At 31.5% G+C, this 26,430-nt stretch overlaps 1 long non-coding RNA gene across 1 annotated transcript in view; it reads left to right on the top strand.

The window, feature by feature from the left end:
* Positions 1-1,436: 1,436 nt before the first annotated feature.
* Positions 1,437-26,430, top strand: part of LOC143266037 (uncharacterized) — a 368,715-nt gene continuing 343,721 nt past the window's right edge. Inside the window, exon 1 of the long non-coding RNA XR_013041031.1 lies at positions 1,437-1,836. This is a non-coding gene — a long non-coding RNA (uncharacterized LOC143266037). The remainder of the gene's footprint in view (positions 1,837-26,430) is intronic.

Raw genomic sequence — 26,430 nt, forward strand, 5'->3', positions numbered from 1 at the left:
AATTCCTGTAACTTAAAACAAAGAATGTAAGATGAGACATTTTAACTCGTTCCGCAAATCTACTGTTAAACAATTTGTTAGTAGCGTGTGCATAATGTCTGTTTTCTACTATTTCAACCTCCTTCTTAATGTTTATAGATAAGCTATTCGTATTAAATCAATCATTTTTTAGATATCTTTAGTAAGTTTCTATAATTCGCGGGAAAGTATTCTTTGAAAGTTGTAAGACTTCCGTTTTGATAAACACGATTCGAAATGAAAGTAACAAATTATTACGGGAACGAATAAAGACAAAAAATTGTGTCAAAGATGAAGTATATTATAATTTCATAACTGTAATTGAAAACAGATAAATACACAATACCAAAGAAATGCTTGAAAATACTTGTGTGCTCATTAGTTGCTATTTAAATGTCCTGCTATTGTTTTTATCGTTACTTAAAATAAAATATGTTTATTTAACCGTTTCTTTTTATTATTTCTTATAATAAAAGTCCTATTTTGCGTTAAAGAAAGTGTTTTTATAGCTCTTACAATTAGACAAGCTAAATTTGGATGAAATGATAGGCCGATAAACATAGGTCTTGTGGCATAACTCTGCTTTCTGTATCTTTAAAAGCTGATTGACAAATAGGTCAAATGTAACAAATGTTACTTTTGTCCTCGCTCTCTCTTATTTTTTGTATTTTTCTATACTGAGAAAAAAGAACCAGAATAAAAATACTCTGATATTACTGGTATTGGTTTTCCAGTGTTACATCGCAACTCTGCTGCAGGTAAAAAAAACTCCCCCCAAACACTTTCCAACACAAATCACTAATTTATTTAAAGACCCAGATCTCATACAGGTAACTAAGATGACCGTGAATTACAATAAGATGAACGTGATAGGTCTTGACCGAATGTTCTCACAGTCAGATTAACGACCGTATATATGACTTCTGACTGCACTGTCAGAACATGGGAATCTTTTTAGGCGATAATGCTAATGAAAACGCAAAGCGCATCCTTTTCCGCATTCGCGTCCAGCGAAACGTCGTAGGAATCACAGGCGATTTTAACCTAACGTTATAATCAAAATCGTATTTCCTCCATTTTTATCGAATACTAGCTAATCATGCAGAGAAAAAGTAAAAGAAAATGGTGTTCGGAAACGAAATTTAACCCTTTGCACTCGGAAAGTTTATTTTATCGTTCAAAATGTCCCCTCAGAGGGGACAGCCGAGTGCAAAGGGTTAACCTTATACTAACATAATTTAGAAGCCGAAGATATTCAATAAAAATTGTATGCGAGTATAAACAAACCTTTGCTATTGATTCATATTTGGCTCCGTATTATTGTGCATACGAGTATCACGCTACCTACTGCTCGAGGGTTAACTGATCGATGCGTAGTATCTAAGCACATCAACTCGAAGATTACGTCTCGTATTTGAATTCAAACCCCAAATCTACCGTATCGTGTTCTGACGGTCACGGAAGCGGAAATATCTGCGGGAAGGGTGGTTTCGAGTAGTGGAGAGGGGAAGACCGTAACCCATAGAGCTTGGCAACGGACCAGCCTCCCGGCAGTAAGCGTCGCGTCATCCGTCGAGAATGTGGTATAGTGTGTTTCTGCGCGAAGATCCTCGTCACGTGGTTACTAGTACAGTCGTTGATGCATTTTTATGTAGTAAAAGAGGAACCCTTGGACTGTTCGTTCAATCAATCTCCGTTTTACGTCGACACGGTTGAAATTAGAAAGACATAAAAAGATTTTAAGAGATGGTGCTTTTGTGAGTCTTCAACGGGAGGGACGTGAGTTTGGTAATGCTGGGATCACTTCAATCCTTTTGTGTGAGTTGTTTTCCTTATTTTACTTATATCTAATTTACAAGGATTTAATAGTGCATACATGAGTGATTGTCAAAAAACCTAAACATTTCACTGCGAAATTGGTTCTACGTAACACTGTTAATTTAGATGTATAAATAATAGCTGTGTTAGTCGGTTTGTTTAATAGAACGATATTAGATTAATTGTTACAGCTTCATACGAATGTCTATTTTTTCCAATCTTTTTTTATTTTATTTTATCAATATTTAATTTGCAAGAATTTGGCGAAAAATCATCTGTATGATTGCGAAAAATAGAACTTTTTAATTTCGAAGTTGAACCTATGTAAAATTGTTAATTTAGATGTAGAAACATCTCTGTTATTCATCTCGTATAAGAAAACAATATTATCAAACTCATTTTGACAATTTAATGTGATTATTTATTATGTGTTATCTTTTGTAAACAAAAAATATCTGCCGAGTTATCTATTTCTAACAATCTATATGGTAACATAACGAGCTTCAAGAATACATTATTGTATGTTTAATTTAAACGATATATAAACAACGTGAATCAGAGATATAAACGTAGTTTGCATTTTTATTGACTTTAGACATTTTGTCGACACAATGGCAAATTTAAAGAAAGGACAGTATTTCTAAGGTAATTTCACGGAAATTTGCTAACGCATGAATACTATAACTCACCTAAAGCAAATACAGTTAATAATTACTCGCATAGCTCTTGAAAACGTGATTCTGCGAAATTGACAATTATTTTCATAATGTTCATGTTCTGTATTTATCAAAATAAATGTCAGTAAAAGAATATTTGAATTCTTCTTTTCTCGCCACAGGCCGTTCTTCGTCGAGATTCTAAGCATACAGATGTCACATATCGTTGCAAAGCATTCTTCCTATTAAAAAAAAGGAGAATTAAATTTATTAAAAAATGTAGATGACCAAAATTCGTTATATTATGTAGTTAATTTTTAAGAATCACACATTTGTTTAGTTTTTAAGTAATATAACTGGTAATAACTGTGACTAGTGAAGTAGGAGATTTACATTACATCGAAAATTGTAGTGGTTGCAAATCTTACGATATTACGTTATTACATATGAAATATTATTTTTCAAAATAAAACTATAACACTATAAATAAAATAAAACTTTTCAATGAACGTTGTTTACTGCTAATTTTCACGAAACAATGTTTTAACAGTATATTCATTTACATAGTTTCTTAAAATGGTAATGTAACTTCTTTACTGGATTTCATCAGACAATTACCAAGTTTTTGTGAGATAACTGGAAAATTCTGGTTACTCATAATTTTTATAGATCGTTTTGGATAACTAACGAAAAATATTATTCGAAGCTAATACACACATATGAAAAACTTGTTAACCCATTCACGTAAAAACAGATATTCACAGGCACTTGAATGCTCTGTCTAGTTAAACCAAAATTTAATTGAGAGAACCAGCTTTCTAGGAGCAAAAATGCCTCTTTTTCAATTTTTATCATTATTTTTCACCGACCAGTTTTAGACAATCTCATATTTCAGGGGTACATAAACGTCAAAATATTTTATTACAGGAAAGTTATTTATTTTTATAAGTTTTTTCGAATGCTTGGGTGCACTCACAAGGGACATCACCAAGGTGTCACACGCGGATTTTAATGAAATTGACATATGTTGTAGCTTTTTAAAAATCATTTGACACGTATTTTTTTATATCTGCGGACATCCATGTTGAGGAGGTGAAAATAGCCCTCAAAGTTGGGGGTTAAAAACACATTTTCTTTAATATCTCGGAAACTAGAGGGAGTAGGAAGGTAAATTTTTTTTTAAATTGTGTAGTTTTTAGTCAGGAATTTAGTTAGTGTCAAAAATTTCGGGAGAAATTATTTATTTAAATAATATATTTAAAAAATGCACTTTTTTTCAATTTTTCATCCTAAATGCAGTTCGATTTTTTTGCAGCTTTGTATACTAAAAATATGGATCAAAATAGGGGATACGTGTTTTTGGAATTTTTTGTTTATTACAATTTAGCAATAATTATTACATATACAATTTTCTTCTACTTTTTACGGAGTTTTATTTTAACTCATCATTTGTTCGTATAAAATACAGTACATATAAAAAAGTAATAATTGGTAGGAAAATGTAATTATTGACATATTTAGGATGATGATTCAAACTATGTGAACCAATGATTGATGCAATAGTTCAATTAATTGTTAAGAAACTGATGTAACATATTATATTTTTGTTAACTTTGTCAAATAACAAAAATTGGCTACAAAATAAACATATATTTAAAAATATAATATTCAGTTTATAAGTAATTATAATAAACTCTTAATAAAATTCAGTGCGGTAATGATTTACATAGGATCAAAATTAATACAATTTGTCCTAATTTTTTTTTTGCGTAGGATATCATGAATAAACACCAGTTTGTTTACTTTGTAAATTGAAATATTCTCTATATTTTTACAGTAGACCTGCGACAAATTTTTTATAGGGGACATAAAAACTGGAACATTGATTATAAAATATTATCATTAAAATAAACGCTTTATTAAATAATAATGTCTATTTTTTTTTTAATGGAGAAAACAAATACGTTTGTATTTAAGTATTTAATTTAAATGAATACGTTTGTATTTATTTTCTCAATTAACATTTTCTCAACTGACGAGTTAATATATTGTCCCTTTGTATGGGTTTATTTGGTAATCGGGGTAAAGCCGGATACCATACGGACCTTTCTGAGGAGCAATTTTTACATTAAACATTTAAAATTTTTTCTCTTGATCTAGTGTGAACTGACATATTTTGACATATCGTTGTTTTTTTAGCCAACGAAAATTAGATTAGAGTTTAAAAAGCACATAAGATAACATAACTTTAGTAACTATAATCGTAAAGCATCTGTTGTCAATAATATGATGCACATACTGACTATATGTCACTGGAATAGCATGAGAAAATGTTAGAACGTTTTAGAAATAATGTCATGTCCTAGTTTTACGTAGTTACTCAGTTATATCAAAGTTTCTTCAACACGTTTTGAACTTACAATAAAGTTTGCTTGGTATTCTCCAAACTTTTTCTCTTTCGTTATTAAAAGTGGAGCAAGTCTATTCTTGATAAAAATGAAAATAATCATAACAATAGATAATGCTTAAAATTATATTTTTATCTGAAAACAATCTTTATTGACAGCAATTGAAATTTCCCAACATTTGAGCGATGGAAGTTCGAATGATTAACGATATTGAAAAGACGAGTATTTTGTGCAAGTTTAACTTACAATTAGATTGAAAGTACTGTCCAGAGTACGAGAGAAAACTAGCGGGACGGGAACGGGACTAGAGGGACGAAAAGAACATCACAGTGGTTAGATTGTAACGTTGCCGCCTTATGTCACACGCATTTTCCGCAATAACGCGCTATTTGTCGAACCGCACACATACACTAATCGGTCGCATGACGCGAAAAATGGGTCAAATATATGTAGAACAAGCGAGACAGAACGAGTGATACGTTGAGCGGCATTCCATTGTCGTAATGTTCAAAAGTTTTACGCATCACGTAAGAGGAAAAAGATAGAGTTTTTTAACATATAGTAGCAATATCTGTTTCTATACCTATACAGGGTGTTCGGCTACTGGTGGGCATAATTTCAGGGGGTGGTAGCTGGGGTGATTCTGAACAACTTTTTCCTTTACCAAAATGCTGGTTAAAGCTTAGTTTTTGAATTATTAATGAAAAACACTGACCAATCAGAGCGCAAGAATAGCGCGCGCTCAGATGCGAGAGCGACGGATGCAAGCGTGACGGTTGACCCTGGTCGTGAACAAACAAATCGCGCGATATCGGTAACATAGTTACCATCATCGGTAATATGTCAGCCGGTAAGTAGTTATAAAATTCACAACTATTAATAAGTATAAATTTATTAACGAAACTAATTGTATGGATGAAGCGAAAATAAAGGTAAAGATCAAGCGCAGTTTTTTTAGATAATTAAAAAAAATGACTATTTGTTTAACGACATAAAATTAAAGAATATTTGGACGCTTACCTCATGAGTGAATTTACGATGCGAAAATTCTTCATTAATTTTGAAGTATATCGTCGTATGACAAGAAACCTATTTACTCGCTAAAATCCACAAGAGCATATCAATACCCGCTCTATGGGATTGTCAAGTAAAAAGGGTGACTGTCATATTTGATGTCTTCCGTATAATAATAGTACAATTTCCGAAATCCACACTAAACAAACACACAATCACATAAGCACCACGATTGTCCAGTCCTTAGTATCGAAACGTTAAAAATATCCACCTTTTTTACACATCAATTCGTTTAAGAAAGTTCCTCGCCATGTACACATTACACATTATGCGCGATGAGTAAAGAATCAGTTATTGCAAGATGTATTATTGCGATCGCATAACTCGTATTACCGACAATATTAAATTTATTTATTTATTTGTTTTGATGAGTCGAAAAATTTATGTTTATGACACGAATTACTTTTAACGAATATGCACAGATGCGTATTTGCACGGAACATTTTACTATAAAGTTTCAAAATAAACAAACATCACAAAAGAAGAGCGAAACAGTGACTCTATCTCAACGGGAAAAAAATTCCACAATAACCTAAGAAGCTCGCTCGTCGAGAAATGTAACCTGATCAGCCTGAGGAGGGGTATAGTGGGAAGACAATACCAATGCCAGTTTTTTGTTTCTAAAATTCTGTACAAAACGTCAGTTGGTTGTCGATAATCGAACGAGAGTGCTTAGAAGAGAATGGTGCACATTTCAAACATTAAAGTAAATTAAATATTATCAGTAATATGTGTTGTGCGATCGCAATAATACATTTTGCAATAACTGATTCTTTACTCATCGCGCATAATGTGTAATGTGTACATGGCGAGGAACTTTCGTAAACGAATTGATGTGTAAAAAAGGTGGATATTTTTAACGTTTCGATACTAAGGACTGGACAATCGTGGTGCTTATGTGATTGTGTGTTTGTTTAGTGTGGATTTCGGAAATTGTACTATTATTATACGGAAGACATCAAATATGACAGTCACCCTTTTTACTTGACAATCCCATAGAGCGGGTATTGATATGCTCTTGTGGATTTTAGCGAGTAAATAGGTTTCTTGTCATACGACGATATACTTCAAAATTAATGAAGAATTTTCGCATCGTAAATTCACTCATGAGGTAAGCGTCCAAGTATTCTTTAATTTTATGTCGTTAAACAAATAGTCATTTTTTTTAATTATCTAAAAAAACTGCGCTTGATCTTTACCTTTATTTTCGCTTCATCCATACAATTAGTTTCGTTAATAAATTTATACTTATTAATAGTTGTGAATTTTATAACTACTTACCGGCTGACATATTACCGATGATGGTAACTATGTTACCGATATCGCGCGATTTGTTTGTTCACGACCAGGGTCAACCGTCACGCTTGCATCCGTCGCTCTCGCATCTGAGCGCGCGCTATTCTCGCGCTCTGATTGGTCAGTGTTTTTCATTAATAATTCAAAAACTAAGCTTTAACCAGCATTTTGGTAAAGGAAAAAGTTGTTCAGAATCACCCCAGCTACCACCCCCTGAAATTATGCCCACCAGTAGCCGAATACCCTGTATAAAACCACACCATTGCGGATGAGCGGTGGGAGCTACGCGTGAGTCGAAAAGTGGGGATTAGGTGGTCCTAGCAGCCTACCCTCTTTGTCCCGTTCCCATCCCGCTAATTTTCTCTCATACTCTGGACAGTACTTTTAGCCGAATATATTACGGTACAATTTAACTTCAGTAAATTTAAGTAATATTGACTATACTATGAAAAACTACAAATTGTATAACATCGGTAGTATAGCTAACTTCAAAATGAATGAAAGTGTGCTGTAGGTTTGTGCAGGTATCTTTGCTGATTTCTATTATCAGCTTACACGTGAGTTTTAGTACAGTTTCTAATAAATACACACCAATTTTATTACCATTTAGAAATTAACTACGAATTGCAGTTTGTTTCGATACAAAGAAATTAAAAAAAAGTAATACAAAATGATACAAAGAAATTAAAAAAAAAGGATGACTGAACAACTGAAGAACTGAAATATTTCTGTTTAATTAACAATTGCAATGATTTTGAGAGGGAGGTAAATTTATTTGGGTATAATAACAGCTTTATTTTTTGCGAGCGCTTTCAACACTGTTAGATAATAAATATACATAATATAATTGTATGAAATACAAAAAATGTGGCTGTTAGTTCTTATCAATATTTTCAAAATTGAATGCAGACTCCTAAAAATTTCGCTATTATAAAAAATGGATATGCTTCACTTTCAAAGTAAACGGCCGATATACCACAATCCTCTGTTCTTCACTTCCCACCTATAATCGACAAAGTTTGCCTTCTCTTATATGTATAAACAATAACAAAATGTTTAACTTGTCTTCAATAATTTGAAATTTCTATCCGAAATTTATTTCTAATACGGCATCGCCAAAAAATATACTCAGTCTTTATCAATTTGAACATTTGTTACAACCCTGGAACCTAAGTTCAGCTAGTTACAAGCGCTGAAAGGTAAAGAGCGGCTTTTACCCCTAAACGACTCGATTTCGCAAGTAAAGATTGTGGGATTCGTGTGGTGTGCGGTTAAGGAGTGAAATCCACAGGTCAAAATCTTTCAACAATTAGATTTATTCAACAAAACGATAAGAAATTAAACTAACAAATAACAATAACAACAAATAAAGAAAAATATATATAGATTATAAATGATTAATTAGAATAGAGAAACTAAATAGATCTTGATATAATAATAATAATAGAAATAATAGAATTTGACAAATTAAACAATATGTAATAGATAATCTTGAATTTACGATATAAAACTCGCTGGTTAATACTTTATACTGGACCGTATCTAATTCTGATCTCTGATAAAGTTAACTTCGCTTTTTATACGTATTCAATTCTCGTGTTCGAAGCTATCGCAATGACAAAATTTATCACAATTTGTACGATTGATTTGTATAAATGTTCTGTGACGAAATTAATTAATATTAGCGCATTACCGCTGCGAGGAATTCGATCTAAGTGAGATTCTCTAAACGCACCTAAATACGCTTTCGCAAAAATTAGACAGATTTATCTACTATCTAACGCGGTGTAATCGATTACGGAATTGACGCTAAGTGAGAACAGTATTCTTTATTAACTCAAATGACCAAAATTTATTTGTTAACCGACTTCGAAAAAGGAGGAGGTTACTCAATTCGATCAGTATATTTTTTTATTTTTTTTTTATTTTTTTTATTATTTTTATTATTTTTATTTTCTATGTGTGCCCGCCTATTACGCCTAGCTGGATGCACCGATCGGAACGAAACCTTTTGCATCTGGTAGGTCCTGACTCCCCATTGGTACCATTATCAAAAAATTTTTCATTTTTTAATTGCAAAGTGTTGTTATTGCAAAAAAACCGGCAACTTTTGAAATAAACTTTTCTCGATTTTAGTGCGCTTTTAATATCTTATCACGGACATGATTCTGAACAATTTTGTTCATATACAAATTTCGCGGAAAGCTTTAGTTTTCGAGATATTAGCAAAAAATTGTTGAAAAGTTTTGAAATCAACTTTGGACGATTTTAATGTTCTTTTAATATGTTATCAGGGGCACGATTCTGAACAACTTTTTCCTTATCCGCAATTAAGGGGAAGCTTTAGTTTTCGAGTTATTAGCGAAAAACTATTGTTACTTGTTAAATAAATGGGTCTTTTACAATCAAAATAAATACACCAATACACTCTTAATATACTTAATGAACAAAATAACATAACTTTATTTAATTATTAATGAAGATTATTAATATAATCTTAGATAACGCGCACCGCAGCAAAACGACTTCATCGTGACCGTCCGACATATTCGCGAAGAGGCAATTCATTTGTTCTTTTCAAACGCGTCCGATCTTGCAGCGCAGCGCACACACACATATACATACACATTCACGCGTAGCACACACAAAAATTACTTATATCTCAATATTACTAATATATTGAATTCTACGTATGCCTTCGTGTCTCTGGTGGTGTATGAGTCAACATGCAGTCGCCGATTTTCTACTGTTTCTACAAACACGTCTTGTCGGCCGAAAATCAGTATACATGTATAATAACTATTGTTATTGCAAAATCCTATTCTTTCGTATTGTTATGTAAGAAATGTCTCACAGTATCCTATACAGTTCTCCCCATTCCACTAAAAAGCGTGAAATAAAATAATTTTAAGAAAAAAAATACACCGACTTCGAAATGCACTAAAAAGTATAAAATAATTTCTATTTGCTAATGAAGTAATTTCTATTTCATTCAATCATACAATTACGTAACAGATATGAATGAAACCTATTTACTCGTTAGGTATTATATTAAATACATTTCAACCTTTTCGGAGGCGGCGCAAAATTAAAAGATTATTTTGAATATGTTATTTAATTTTGCGCCGCCTCCGAAAAGGTTGAAATGTATTTAATATAATACCTAACGAGTAAATAGGTTTCATTCATATCTGTTACGTAATTGTATGATTGAATGAAATAGAAATTACTTCATTAGGAAATAGAAATTATTTTATACTTTTTAGTGCATTTCGAAGTCGGCGTATTTTTTTTCTAAAAATTATTTTATTTCACGCTTTTTATCGGCCGGCAAGACGTGTTTGTAGAAATAGTAGAAAATCGGCGACTGCATGTTGACTCGTACACCACCAGAGACACGGAGGCATACGTAGAATTCAATATATTAGTAACAATAGTTTTTCGCTAATAACTCGAAAACTAAAGCTTCCCCTTAATTGTGGATAAGGAAAAAGTTGTTCAGAATCGTGTCCCTGATAACGTATTAAAAGGACATGAAAATCGTCCAAAGTTGATTTCAAAACTTTTCAACAATTTTTCGCTAATATCTCGAAAACTGAAGCTTTCCGCGAAATTTGTATATGAACAAAATTGTTCAGAATCATGTCGGTGATAAGATATTAAAAGCGCACTAAAATCGAGAAAAGTTTATTTCAAAAGTTGCCGGTTTTTTTGCAATAACAATACTTTGCAATTAAAAAATAAAAAATTTTTTGATAATGGTACCAATGGGGAGTCAGAACCTACCAGATGCATAAGGTTTCGTTCCGATCGGTGCATCCAGCTAGGCGTAATCGGCGGGCACACATAGAAAATAATAATAATAATAATAATAATAATAAAAAATATATATATATACTGATCGAATTGAGTAACCTCCTCCTTTTTCGAAGTCGGTTAAAAAGCCGATGGAGTGTTCACGAAAACAATATTGATACGTGCGACAGTTCGAGACTAACTAACTACTTTTAAAATGCGGACGGTTTCAAAAGGTGACCCATCGTTTGCTTCGTGCAAACCGTTAGTTCACGACCTTCGCTATCCTTAACAATAAAAAATCTATTCTAGTATTTGGTAACAGAGCCAATTAGCTGACTTTTCCATAGTTATATTTTCCATGGAGTTTTCGGTAATGAGATTATAAAATGAAATATATAATACACTGCGGTGCAGAACTATAGCACCACCTATATTTTTAGTAGACTCTGACTTTGAAATAACAATACATAAAAATCGTCCATACGAAATTGAAGGGTATAGTGAACAATGAACTTCAGTAAAAATTTGTTGATATTATTTTATTATATGTATAAGAAAATATAACATGAAAATTTTTCATCCTTGCATAACTATAGCACTATGTGAATAAATGTCAAATATATACACGTAAATATGATTTTAATAACTTGTAAGGCCTCCTTGTTTTGTTATAAGTTGGAAAACTCTATCTGGCATGCTCTCGATGAGTTTCTGAAAAATTCGTTGGCTAATTTCATTACATGCTTTTAGTATTGCGTTTTTTGGTTCTAAAATATTTTCATACTATCGATTTTCGACATAAACTTATTTAATATTGGCCCAAATATTTTCCATCGGGTTTTTGTCTGGTGTACATGTTGGCCATTTAATAATATTAATTTTTTTCTTTCCAACCATGATACTTGTCTTCCGACTGGTGTGTACAACAGGGTTCCTGTTGGAAAGTTCAATTAATTGCATCATGTGCGTTTATAAAAGGTAACAAATTGTCTGATAAAATTATAGTGTACTCCTCACATTCATTGTTAGGTGTGTAAGGTGAATCAAGCGTGTTAAGAACATATTGTATATTGTTTATAACAAAATTGTTTGAACAAAGGAATTAATAAAATATGTGATCGATGTTTCCATAGACATTTTTTGCATACAATGAATGCTGTCATCAGATTTTAAAAAATTTCATTTTTAAGCTATATTGTTCAAACAATTTTGTTATAAACAATATACAATATGTTCTTAACACGCTTGATTCACCTTACACACCTAACAATGAATGTCAGAAATTGTATTATATTTTGAAAATCGCATGTTACAGATACAGTCTATTTAAGTAGGTTTTCGAGTTTTCGTTCGCCATAATGGATCCGTTATATTGAATTTTGATTTCAGATTTCCATTCAGTAACGTAAAAAACCGATATATTAAAAAGATCGAACAGTTAAGAGATAAAGTTTTACAAGGTGTTTCATGCGTAGTGCCAAACGAGCGCGGTAATTTAGCAGTTATTTACGTCCCAAATATTTATGTAACAAAAAAAAAAATACGTGTTCCCTAATTAACTTTCCTCTTGAAGTTTTAATAGATTTTATTTCGATGAGATCAAAACCGATTTTTTTACAGCAAGAAATTGGTCGCTTTAGGGTATTTCACCCCCTAATTTTCACTCCCCTTCCAACATACCTAGGCCAATTTTTGTCTTCTATCGAAAGATACTTTCATACCAAAAATCATCAAAATTGCTTCACTGATCTCGAAAATATCGCAATTTTTCCATTTTACCCTCACACTTAGGGGGGTTGTTTCATACTCTAAATATGTTTTACCGCAGCTAAAAAAAAATACGTGTCCCCTAATTTTCCATGTACTATAACATATCCAAATTTCATGAAAATCGGAGAATGACATTTGGATAGGTTTACTTGTTAGTGTTAGCATGTAATTCTTGAAAATCCTTACTTAACCCTTTTAATGTCGATCGATTTCATGCAACTTAATAAGATTTGAGAAAAAAATCATTAATCAAGTGGTAAGAATTATATTTACAAAATTCAAAAAGGAACATATTATAAAAAAAGAGATTCAATGAACATCAATTGTATTCCAATATCTGTTAAAATTATATTAATAATAATTATTTAAAATGTTGCTTAAGAGTGCAAATCATTATTTAGAACTGCAAATACATATACTTTTACGGAAGCTTTGCCACGTTACTCAACATGCTGATTTGCCATGATATTTATGAAAAAATTGATAAAATTTAGAAACATCTGGAGCAGACAAGCTATTCATTATGTTAGCTTGAAGGCAATTATAAATAATCTTTGAAAGTCGTTTTAACATATTTCACACCTGATCGCAGTAAATTTAAACTTTGAACATGAAAAAGATTCAAAATTGTAAAAAAATTGAAAAAATGACGAGTCTCATACAAAAATTAAAAAATTGTTTTGAATGTAATATAAAGAGCTAAAACTTTAACTCAACGCTCTTGAGATAGGACAGTTTCAGCAAAAATTCTGGGGATTCAACAATAAAGTTGTGGTTAATAAAACAATTATATATATTGCACATTGCATAAATTATGCACGTAATACAATCTGTCTTGTACGTATCATCAGTGGTTAAAATCTGCTGCTTTATATAGTTTTGAACATTAACAGATCACTATTACAGTTTTTAAATACATTCCGTTGCAGGATAGTAGATATAACCGGACCACAGTTAGAAGAGCTTTCTGTTTTAGATTGATAACGCAAATTATCACATAGTTTCATATTGATAACGCAAACAACGCATTTGCACTTCACAAGATATTTCTTTATACGGTTCTAGCGTTTCAGATTTTTCTTCCCTATCAAGATTGGATTTCATGTTTTCTTGCACTTGAGCGATTTCACGATCGCTGGAGTCTTGTCACCTTTCTGGACTGCTTCACAAAGTGCAGCTGGTACAGAAAGTGTTAACAAGTAAATCTATTCTTCGTACACGATAAAAATTGACCACATTTGGAACAAAACTTTTTATTTACTTGAATAGTGTAATCACGGAACTTTTTGAAAAGCGATAAGTCGATATTTCTTGTTACAGTAACAGTATTTACACCTGGAATGCCGATGAACGCGAAATGGTATTACATGCATCTGTATGCAGCGTAACCAGATTTTCCATACGATTTCTTGATAAAATAATAGGCATACAGAATTTATTTGCTAGTACATGAACGAAAGCGGTAAATATGTAATACGTAAAGAGAAAATAATAAAAGTTTCCTAAACTTTCGACAGTCTTCATTTATGTATATATATTATGTGCGTGTACATTTTTACATAGAATGTTACAAAGATGTAATTCCAGTGCATACAAGATTAGATATTTCATATTTCTTTAAAAGTGCATTTGTATTTATTCTTTTTGACTGAATTGTACATTTGTTTAAATATCAATAAAAGTTGTTACTGTTTTGTTATTTTATTTATTCGCACACTTCGAAGCCGCTTATATGCCTTTTTTTAGATAAAAATCTATTATTTCATATTTTTTTATGAAACCATTAATACTGGTGGATCATCGTCCTCTTTATTAGTTAGACAGTACTGGTCGGTGGTCTAATCAATTATAGACATAGCTATAGATATTCATGACATAGCTATATATTTTTAAAATAATAATAGATTTTAATAAAGAAATTAGGAAATTGTTACAAGTAAAACCACTGCAGAAACATTCTTTACAGAAGGTGAAAGGTTTCATTTCCATTAGTACTGAGTAGGTGCAAAACGTATCTATTATTTTTTAAAATAAAAGGAGTAACAAATTATTAATGGAACTACTGTGATTTATAGATATATTTCTATATTTAAATTTTCCTCAAAAACGATTATGTCATGGATGTATTATTGTCTTTTTTCATATTTAAGTGAAAAGTTAAAAAAAATATATTAATAAGAACATATATATATATATATATATTAATATAAATATTAATATAAATATAAATATATTAATATATATAAATATATTACTATATAATATTAATATGTAAATATATTAATAATTGCATTATATGAGTATTGTAGCGGAAAAGCGCTTAACGTGTAAATAATGTACATAGATTAGTTATAAGAAAATGTACATGTATGTATCGTACGCCGCGTAACCAGCGTACCTCGGGCAGGCAATGCCATAAAAAACCCTTGGGCATGACAACGCGCGCCCGTGATTGGTCGGACCCAGAAATCGAAAAGAATATAAATACCGGGGAAAGTCAGGGCCAAGTCAGTCTTTTCCTGAAAATCAAACCTTGACCCTCGGAGCAGCCGGACCTTAGCGGACCAGGCTCTCTAGTCTTGCAAAATTTCCAAAAGGACTCATAGTTCCGAGCTGCCGGACCTTAGCGGACCAGGCTCTCGAAACTCTGAGACTTCGCAAATCATCCTCTGGGGCAGCCGGACCTTCGCGGACCAGGCTCTCCGTTTTCCTGAAAACGTCCTTTCTAACATCCAAGAAACGTTACCTAACCTTCTGGCGTAACCCTCGCCCGCGACGCGAACGTGTTAATGCGAGCGACTTTTGCGTATTTTAATCAAACGCGTTACAGTGTATAATTTGCATTGTATAGTGTGGATCGTTAAGTCCAGTATCTATAATACGGTTACTATTTGATTTGTATATTACCTAATAAGCAGAAAAAGTAATGCACTAAATAATAAATAAAAAAATAATGTCTTGAGCATAAGGCTCAATTTGCGTACTTTCACTTCTTCGGAAGGATCATCGGAGTTGTAGTACAGAAATCGTCCAAGTATCATTAAATCTTAATGCATATATTGTATACTATAATTATATTTGATAACACTTGTTTTATATTGGGTATTGATCTAATCAGGCATTTTCTCATTTGTGGCAATCCAACCACACTGGTCACACATTTTGCACAGTTTTATCTATAATATAAAGCAATGATGATACGATGCAAATTTTTCCCCTTTATGTCTCATTCAAATCGAGAGTAATTGTAACTTATTCTGCAGCTGAATTTGCCAATACACGTTGGTATTGGTCGTATCCGAAACAATCTCTCAATGATATAAACACTCTTGAAATTCACAGTTGTGTTGTATTGCTTTTGATTATCTTTATAGTACTTGTATTACTGAACATTAATATAATATCATTTAGCCATTACCAACGCACTTAACATTGAACTTACATCTTTAAAATGAGTCGTATTCCACTCTGGAATTCATCTTATTTACAAACGAAAAGTTTGGGCCCCGCAAACCTATATTTCGCTTAATTTTGTTGATAATTTTACCACTCTACTTTATTACAAAACAGCGGAGTTTACTTCCTTAATGTTAAAATGATATTTTTAAGCAAAACTGTACCGTGGAATTTGTTAGTGTAAGTACTTAATTTTCTGGGAATTTTAAATTGATTGAATTCATTTGTTCACGAGTTACGGCCAAGTATAAGCACTTCTTGATCAAGAGGAGAAACGATTTCAATTTGGAGAGAGTGTTTTATAGGACACTGCGTCACAAATTGATCAAGCAATTTGGATATCGAAGTACTGTATTACTCATTTTTTGTTACGCATACATACACGCTCATACAGAACTTAGTTTTTTGGCCGATTATCAAAATGACTAAATTGAAATTGAGAACTACTCAAATTAGAAATTATTTAATTCGATGTATATGAGTATTGGTTTAATCTTGATTTGAACTATTATGTTATAATGAGATAAGTGTGTAATTCTATTTAAAGAAATATCGCCCAACTTGAAACCTTGAAAAATAGGAACTTAAAAGACATTTGTGTCTACCTCAATATTTATCCGTGCGTACTAAACATTTTCATATATTATCAAATATGACGAAAATGTCGCTTTGAGACAGAGTTAAGGAGTTAATCAGAATGAATCCAATGACATCTTTTAAAGAATGGTCCCATAGTAATTCTGCGTATACAAATTTGTGGACTTGACTATTGTTAGATATTGTTATTCACAAAAATTTATAATTTTATCTGTAATTGCGATGAAATCTCCGCACATTGTAAAAGACATTCTCGCAATAGTTTTACCCGAAAATTTCTCCGATTTATTTATCGTTGTTATACAATATTTTTATTGCAGAAATTTGAAGAGCGTAATAATAAAAGCGAGTAGCACTGGAACAACCAGTACGCTTAATTATATCGGAAATCTGTTTATTAAACTTTATTAAAACAACTACGTTTTACAATGAATTGTTCCACTTCGACGCAATTTTCGAACTGTCAAACAATCTGAAAAAATATTGATAATTCTTTCACAACTCATTCTATCAGTCAACTGTTCAACGATTTTCGTACGAACCTAATAACAGTATACTCCGTGTCGTTTATGAAAGTGTTACATCAATCGCGCGCAAATCATTCAACGTCAACAGACAAATTATTCACAATCAAAAATTGTATAATTGCTTATTACCAAATTACTAAAACTATTTTACGTTACTCTACTAATATTACTTTTTTATACTGAGTAGCATGGAATACAAATTTTTACTTTTGTTACGTTCCGAACAGGAATATTTTTCAAAATTTCCTTTGTAGTTCTGACCGACCGGATGTGTATCGATAATGCGTATTGCATTCTGGGAACACCCTGATCGAACGCAGTAACGGTCTTTCAATGTTTATTAGATAGACTATCTTTTGGCGACTAAACTAAGATTGTTAATATAACACATTCCTTCCTTGAAGTCAACGTGGTCCCACGGCCAAAATCTTAGATCATTTCACTTCTCCGAACCGCCGAATATAAACGGAAGTCACACTCGTGTGGTCCGATAACGCCAAGCGTTCTAGAATGTTCCTCAAGGGCCCACGACGCAATATAAAATTGTAATAGAAATTGTCTTTGCAACACTACAAAATTATATAAATTACTCATAGTATTTCTTTATACAGTTATTATGAATACGCACACGTCAATCAGTTCCACAATAGTTACAGTACCGAGCGCGATTTAACTTTAATAATTGTAAAACGAAATAGATAATGTTCATTCTAAATTTTTATAATGTGTACAGATTAACATCTTATATTGTATTGGTTATGCATGTAAAATTATTCAATAGCTAATTAACAATCCATAGCTCAAGAGTAAAGGAAAGAACTATATGTATAGAAAGAGAGGAAGATAAGAGCTGGACAAGGGAGGAACACATGCACCCACCATCACCACCTAATTAACGAATCACGGTCTCTTACGCATTGGCCTCGCAGCCTAATTCGTTAGGCGCATATCAATGCAACATAAACAATTTCGGACTAGGCCCACTCTGGTCTTCTCCGAGAGGTGCAAGTTGCGACACTCTTCGGTGTATAATCGCGAGGTGCGTGTCGAGGGTCCGTGAAGTGGTTTAGAGACGAGTTTGTTGAATTTGTTAAAGTGCAGAATTCAGACAAAGACTCTATCTTCACGCAAAGCTTTCGTGCTAAATAATCACGTTAATAATTACGTTAAATTTTAATTCAATATATTATTTTATTTTTCCATTTAATTATATTCAATTTTATTCTTTTTAATTTTTAAAGTATAATTTTATTTTATAGTTTATTTGAATTTCACAATTGGCCAGTTCAAAATTCTCATTGGTGGAGCGTTTTCATGTGTGTGTGTTCTTCCCAGGAACCAGGCGTAGTTGGCATTTCACATTTTGCAAGAGGTTAATTAATTCTAAATTCATACAAGTACAGACATTTTGGTGAGTTATTTCCTTTATTCTTCCAGCTATTTTATGAATTTTTCGGCAAGTAAATCAGTAGTTAATTATTTAACTTTGGGTTTTCCCTCACTGGATTATAAAATTATTTTGTATTTGAGTAATTGTTTCTCCTTCAAATCTAAGAATTGCGCGTCTCGGATATTTACAATATTTTTGTTCAATTCATTGTAATTCACATTATATCATATACGCTACCATTCATTAAGTCCCGTTAACAATTAATATTGTTTGGGCAAACAAATCTTCGAGGCTTTATACGCGCGCTTCCCGCACGTAACACTTTGATGTGGACTGATTTTGAAGTAAGGTGTGAAAAATAATTTCTCCTTTTTTCATATGAAATACTCATTCAATTTTACTCATATAATGTTATTCATGACTTCTAATAATGTCGCATTCTTTCAAGATATTCAACATATTCATATATTCATACTAAAATTCGAAGGGTATCTCTGCTTAGATTTTCCGGAAAATGTAGTCATTTACAGTACTTTGAAGATATTAAAAAATTTTGAGTAAAAATGAAACGTTTTATACAAAGAAACGTACGATGTATACTTTCATGTCGTTTGCCATATAATAGGACTTTAGGCAAGTTAATCCACATTTCATTTTCATTTCATTGATATTTTCAATTTAGCTAATGAATGTTTTAACAGTACCACTTGTTAGAACATTTTAAATTATATTAAGATTTTATGACACTCTACACATTCAGATGTTATATGATATTCCAGAATATTTACTCATTATTATATCTAATATATTATTTGCAATGAATTCGAATAAACTCTGCATTAGTAGTTTTTAAACATCACTTATTTAAAACATCAGATTTTACTAAAATAATTGTACAAGAATAAAGCATATGTTTCTTTATTCAGTTTGTTATTATATCTTCTTTTTTCGAAATGGGTAAAATCTTGTATTGATTGTATTATGAATTATTTCTGTAATAAAGTAATTGAATTCGTTGAGAACATTGCCTGAGAATAAAATATAATTAACGTTGGTATTTTATTAACTCATTCTGAACTTTGTATGTATTTAGTCAGAAAAGAAGACAGTAATAAAATCGATAAACAGTTAGTGAACAATATAAAAAATGTTCGCGTTCAAAGAAAATTCATCAGTTTATTTGTATAATATGGAGAAATAATTATACAATATCTTTTGTGCAGTACATATAATATTAAATTTTCTTTATATTCATTTCGCATTGATGCTGGATAATACCTACTCATTTTCGTGCGATAAGTCTGACAAAATAAAAGAAAATAAGCGACAAAAATCAAAAACTCTAACATCAATATTAAAATCTGAAAACGAATTGAAAGCATTGAACACTAGAGTGAAAAAAATTCAAAAGTCGGACATTTTATTAAAAAATTGGAATATTATCCTTTACATTGTATAATCGTTTTGTATAATTTCTGCGTTTATATGTACGACATATGTTGTGTTAATAAAAAAAAATGTTTTTAGATTGGGAATTATGTTAAAATGAAATCTAACAGTTGCGTTATTTTAATGTTGATATTTTAGTCCCTATGCCATCACGTAAAAATGTATTACGACTATGGATTACTGTTTCTAGGATTCATTTTGATAAGTCGAAAATAAAATAAAATTTTGTTTGATTCTGTCAAAAATCGAAAAGCAGTCGTAGAATTTATTACTAAATAGAAAAATCTAGAAAAATCAACATCTTTTCTATTGATTTTATGTTTTCATATTTAAAATTATGTATTCAAATATATTTTGTTAAGTAATTGCCAAAAAAACTTTGATAGAAGATAGTTTGGAATATAAAAAGTTGATATGAAAAACACACATAAAACTATGAAAAAGGTTTGAAATTCAAAACAGCTTCTCTCAGTAAAAATGACATACCTACCGAGTGTGCACTAAAAGAAAAACTACTTAGAAAAGTTTTTTCTCTGACCAAATTTCTTGGAACAGGAGACATGACATAAACATACATGTCATCATATAATAGGACTTCCGCATGACGTGTACATATGTAACGTCCCTGGGGAAACCTTTTTTCTTTCTACCGGCGTCATCGCGACAATCTTCTATCCATCGATTAGAATAGTCAATTACCGACCGTAGTTGCCAATTATCGACAGTACATTAGGTATCTATTACCATATCTATCAAATTCGACAGTCGGTAATCAATATATATATTTATATATATATATATATATAAATGAATATATATATATATATATATATATATATATAAATGAATATATATATATATATATATATATATATATATATATTAACTTATGATTTTGATTTAGAGTAGGTAATATCTTCCATAAAAGTAATTGAATATTGAGTTAGAATAATTAAAACAAGATAATATATTATTTTATTTTAATTCTAATAAACGTATAGTTTTGTATAAGAAATTTCCGTTACGCTATGATGTGCCTACGTGCCGCGATACTCGCCCGAAATCCTTGAGATCAGCGCTAATCCTAGAAAAGGATAGCGATACTATTTCTATTTACGGCATTATTAACCATTAAGTTAATTAATTAATTAAATCAAATTATATACGTAAAATCAGTCATTACTAAACTATTCATGGCCGGAACCACAGTTATTTTCTTCAATTAAAAAGCTGTAAATCGGAATAGATTTGACTCTCATAGAATTCGTACGCAATTAATTAGAAAAGGACAGAAAATGTATTTTTCGCTAAAACACCGTCATACTACTATTATAATATCAAATTGTTAGCCAGAAATTAGAGAGCAACATTTAAAATATAATTAAACCGTTCAATTTTATAATTAATGTATAATAACGAAATTATATGAAAATTTAGATATTCTGACGTCACAGAAATTCCAGGAATTCGGCGAACCTGCGAGTATAAAAGGGCGAGCGAAACCCGTCTAAAATCAGAACAGTTTTCGCAGTCGAGCAAGATAGAAGTATTATTGATAAGAATAAGAACTCAGAACAATTTCCGCTGTTAAGAGCCGCAACAAATCTTGATACTTGATTGGTCAAGCGAGTATACGCCATTTGGATACTTGGTCGTGGGTCGTTTTAGTAGCTGGCTAACGCAGAGCTCCCCATTCAAACGATCTCGTATCTGAAACTCCGTCAGAAGAGAGCTACACTTAGCACCAAGAAAGGCTAAGATATCGAAACGATAGCTCTCAGCTACTCATATTTGATTTTTGGTCGAATTGTTAACACACCATCAGATTCTCGGAGCTCGCTCTGGGTAGTTTAGTAGCCAGCGAATAGCAGGCTCCCCATTTGAGCGGCTTGGTCTCTGAAACCCGTGTCTTTTGGGTGGCAGTTCAGCAATTACGATTTTACAATCAGAGTCAATTGATTTGCTACCCTGTCGAACTTATATTGTTCACCTGATTCTGGTATCGTTGGGTCGTTTTAGTAGCTGGCTAACGCAGAACTCCCCAATTAAGCGATCTGGTTTCGGATGTCAGTATTCGTTTTGGCTAAAAGGGTCATGAACCATTTAGTTGTTGAGTCAAATCATAAGAGTAATTGTTCCGAAGAGTAGTTCCTTAGATTCAGATAAATTTTGGTCATTTGAATAAAAAAAAAAAGAACACTGTTTTCACTTAGCGTCATTTCCGTAATCGATTACACCGCGTTAGATAGTAGATAAATCTGTCTAATTTTTGTGAAAGCGTATTTAGGTGCGTTTAGAGAATCTCACTTAGGTCGAATTCCTCGCAGCGGTAGATTATAAAGCGCTAATATTAATTAATTTCGTCAAAGAACATTTATACAAATCAATCGTACAAATTGAGATAAATTTTGTCATTGCGATAGCTTCGAACACGAGGATCGAATACGTATAAAAGCGAAGTTAACTTTATCAGAGATCAGAATTAGATACGGTCCAATATAAAGTATTAACCAGCGAGTTTTATATCGTAAATTCAAGATTATCTATTACATATTGTTTAATTTGTTTAATTCTATTATTTCTATTATTATTATTATTTCAAGTTTCTCTATTCTAATTAATCATTTATAATCTATATACTTTTCTTTATTTGTTGTTATTGTTATTGTTAGTTTCATTTCTTATCGTTTTATTGAATAAATCTAATTGTTGAAAGATTTTGACCTGTGGATTTCACTCCTTAACCGCACACCACACGAATCCCACAATCTTTATTTGCGAAATCGAGTCGTTTAGAGGTAAAAGTCGCTCTTTACCTTTTAGCGCTTGTAATAAACTAAACTTAGGTTCCAGGGTTGTTACACATACTCGACCGCACTACATGTCAAAACCTACATGTGATGAACAAATTTTCAAAAATTCTGTAAACAGCTTGAAAATAATTATTCTTTTGATTTTATATAATTTCATGCCATTTTTAGTCATTTACAATAATTTGTTATTTATTTTTTATTATATTACAATAATTATTTATATTAATACACTATAAATGTACTAATAATAAATATACTTATATTTATATTAATACTTGAAGTTTTAATTTCGAGTATTACAACTCATGAAAAATTTTAACAATTTTATACACTTCGTTTTAAAAAAGAAGTTTTAATCATAATTTTTTTGTTGAAATTATTAAAAAGATATGTGCATAACAAATGTTTACAATATGGTGCAAATTAAAAGAAGAAAAAAGAACAAAAATTGTTACAACATCACAATGATTATTATAATAGAAATACTTACATAATTTCCATTCTTTCATTTAAGCCTAGTCTTGTACACAGCAAATCCCTACATTAATTTTATAATACAAAAGTGTGATTTTTTACCAAATGTAGTAATATGTACATGTAACGTATAGAATACATATAAAGTCACGTAAAGTACTGTGGCGTCGATTTAGCGGCCGCCACGTCCCTGTCTAATTTATTATATTTAGTCTAGTCTTAAGATTTTCGGTGTGAATGAGATGCGATAGCGAGTTGTTTGCCTGAGTCCGAGTGAATGCTGCGGAGCGTTTGCGAGAGGATGTTTGGATCATCGGGTCGAGTGTCGCGTTGGGTGTCCGAGTTCGAGGAATGCCTGTGAAATACGCGTGTATCGTTGAATGATTGGTTTAGTGTGAGAGCGATTCGGTTTGGACGAGGAAAGAATGATTCCGAGTGAGAATGCATCAGGGTGTGTGGGGGTGAGTGTCGTAAGCATGAAAGTTAGTTAGTTCATCGCTGCTTGTCAAGGAGTAAGGTCGTGGACCTGCCACAGAGTAAACGGAAAGTCAAAGGCGGAAAATAGTTATTATTTTTCCCTGCGAGACCTCATCCCATAGTACTTTTCCAAATTCCTTTTTATTCCTAACTTTTTAATAATTAAATCAATTCTTAAAATTTTTTAACCTTATGTGGTACCCAATAAATAATTGATCATTATAAAATCTTAAAATTACCGATTACTAATTCAAGTGTATCCAATCCAAGTACATATTTGATCGATAATACATCACTTATTGATACTTTAGCATCTATGCTTGATTTGGAAATTAACGTTACTATCTATTTTTATAAATTTTCAATTGAGTACTTACTGGAGTCCTATTAGCCATACTTGAACTAATTTTAATATTTTCTAATAACTTTTTTTATTTTAATTCATTTTAACTTTATTTTAATTCATTGTTAAAAACTAATTTATTACCCTGTGTTTGTAAGGAGAAGAAACTAACTAAAAACGGCTTTAAAAAATTTAGAAGAAGGACCAAAATTTCTGGATAGTGTGATTACAAGAAAAAATAAGCGTTCAGAACATTTTACACATGGAGTACTATAAGAACTAAGTACGCAATTTTGCTACTCAAGTACTCCGGTTTGCTTACATGCAAGGTTCCTTATTAAAGCAAACATAGGGCGGGGAAGCCAATTATTGTGCCCCTAGTAGGACTTTTATGGTTTTTGTTTCAATAGTTTAAGTAACTTTTTTACATGAAACAGAAGTTAAATATTCTTTGAATATTATTTAACGTAGGAAGAGTTCTAGAGTTAGATACTGTGCGCCCATAATCACCATAGATAATTTAATGTGGTTTTATTACTATGTTCTCTTTGTGAATACTGTGCTGCAGTTATAAAACGTATAATATATTTAACATAATCGTATAAGTTTTCTTTTTAAAGAATTTTACTAAACTTAACTTGGTTACAAATTTTGATTATTAATTAAATAATGCCTACCTTTTTTTTAAGTTTTAAAAAGTTCCATGTTTCATATATTTAATTCTTCTTTTATAAACGTAAAATTATATTAATTAAATGTTTCAAAATTAAGTAAGGGCAGAGTAATTAGGTATCGCATAGTAATTCTACTTTATTTACACTTCTACTAATAATATCAAAGACAGTTTGCTTTATAATTAATAAACTGATTAATAGTATTGTTGGGAGTGTAACATGGTTGTAAGTAAACATACATTGTATTATAGTTAGAGTAACGTATTTCGTGAAGTAGTAACGATTTTTGCGTGTTCAACGGAATTTTGCGTCGAAGCGATCGTCGTTTGTTTCTTGGACGTGTCGAAACCTGCACGCGTGCTCGTGGCAGAATTTCGTTAGACGCCGCGACGTATAGATGTGCAAGTATCACAGCAAATCTCTATTACACTTAAAGTTGCATTTACAATAAAACCTATAGTATTAATAATATAAGTATCAATATATGTATGTATAATTGATATCTTCAGTATAAATTCAATAGAAATCCTTTTAGATACGTAAAGTCTTTAGATACGAAATTCTTTCAAATTCATATTTATTATAGATCAATAAGTTTTATAGATACGATTCAAAAATGTTACTTCATGAATTAACTATACATTAAATATTATTATAAAAAAGATACAATAATCTTCCGTTTTATCAAATATTTTCTTGTTCTAAATTTCTCAAATTTACATTGCAAATCAAATATTAAACCTAATCCAAGGAATTATTTTTTGTAAATTAAATTTAACTAAATTGTGGAAATGTCGCACAGTGGGGTTGTGTAATTACGATGGCTCGGCGTAACTCAGAAAAGGTGGAGCCCACGTAAAAGGAGTTCCATGTAAGCGTAGGGCGTAATCATCCGAAGAATGAGTTAGGTAAGTCGGGAAATCCGCACGTAAGCCTTACCAGTAAAAAGCACGATGAATTGCGAGAACTTGGAGCGTCGTTCTAACGTGACTTTTTCTCTTGAGTTATAGCGATCGCAAGTGGAAGGTACAGTCACGTCGCGTAAACTGACGTTTTTCCGAAATTTCTGGCTACGTGCTGGAATATTTGAGGATCTTGAATAAAAACTTATCTTCGCTGTACTCTATAACTGCAAGATTGTACAACAATGTATATTCACCATTTTGTATTCTTATCATACCCAGTATATTCCATCACTATGCTCGAACAAATAACATTATCAGTATATTTATTGTGTACATTTTTTTTTACACTTTGTTATTGTAAATAATAGTAAAATTCTTGTGGAACCTGGTTTATTTGGTGTTGAGGAGCAAATAATTTCATATAACTACTTTCTTGACAAGTGGAAGTGTATAGATCATATGGAAGTTAGGTTTAGAGTTTCCAGAT

This window comes from Megachile rotundata, chromosome 16, assembly GCF_050947335.1.
Source record: "Megachile rotundata isolate GNS110a chromosome 16, iyMegRotu1, whole genome shotgun sequence".
Taxonomy (NCBI): Eukaryota; Metazoa; Arthropoda; class Insecta; order Hymenoptera; family Megachilidae; genus Megachile; species Megachile rotundata.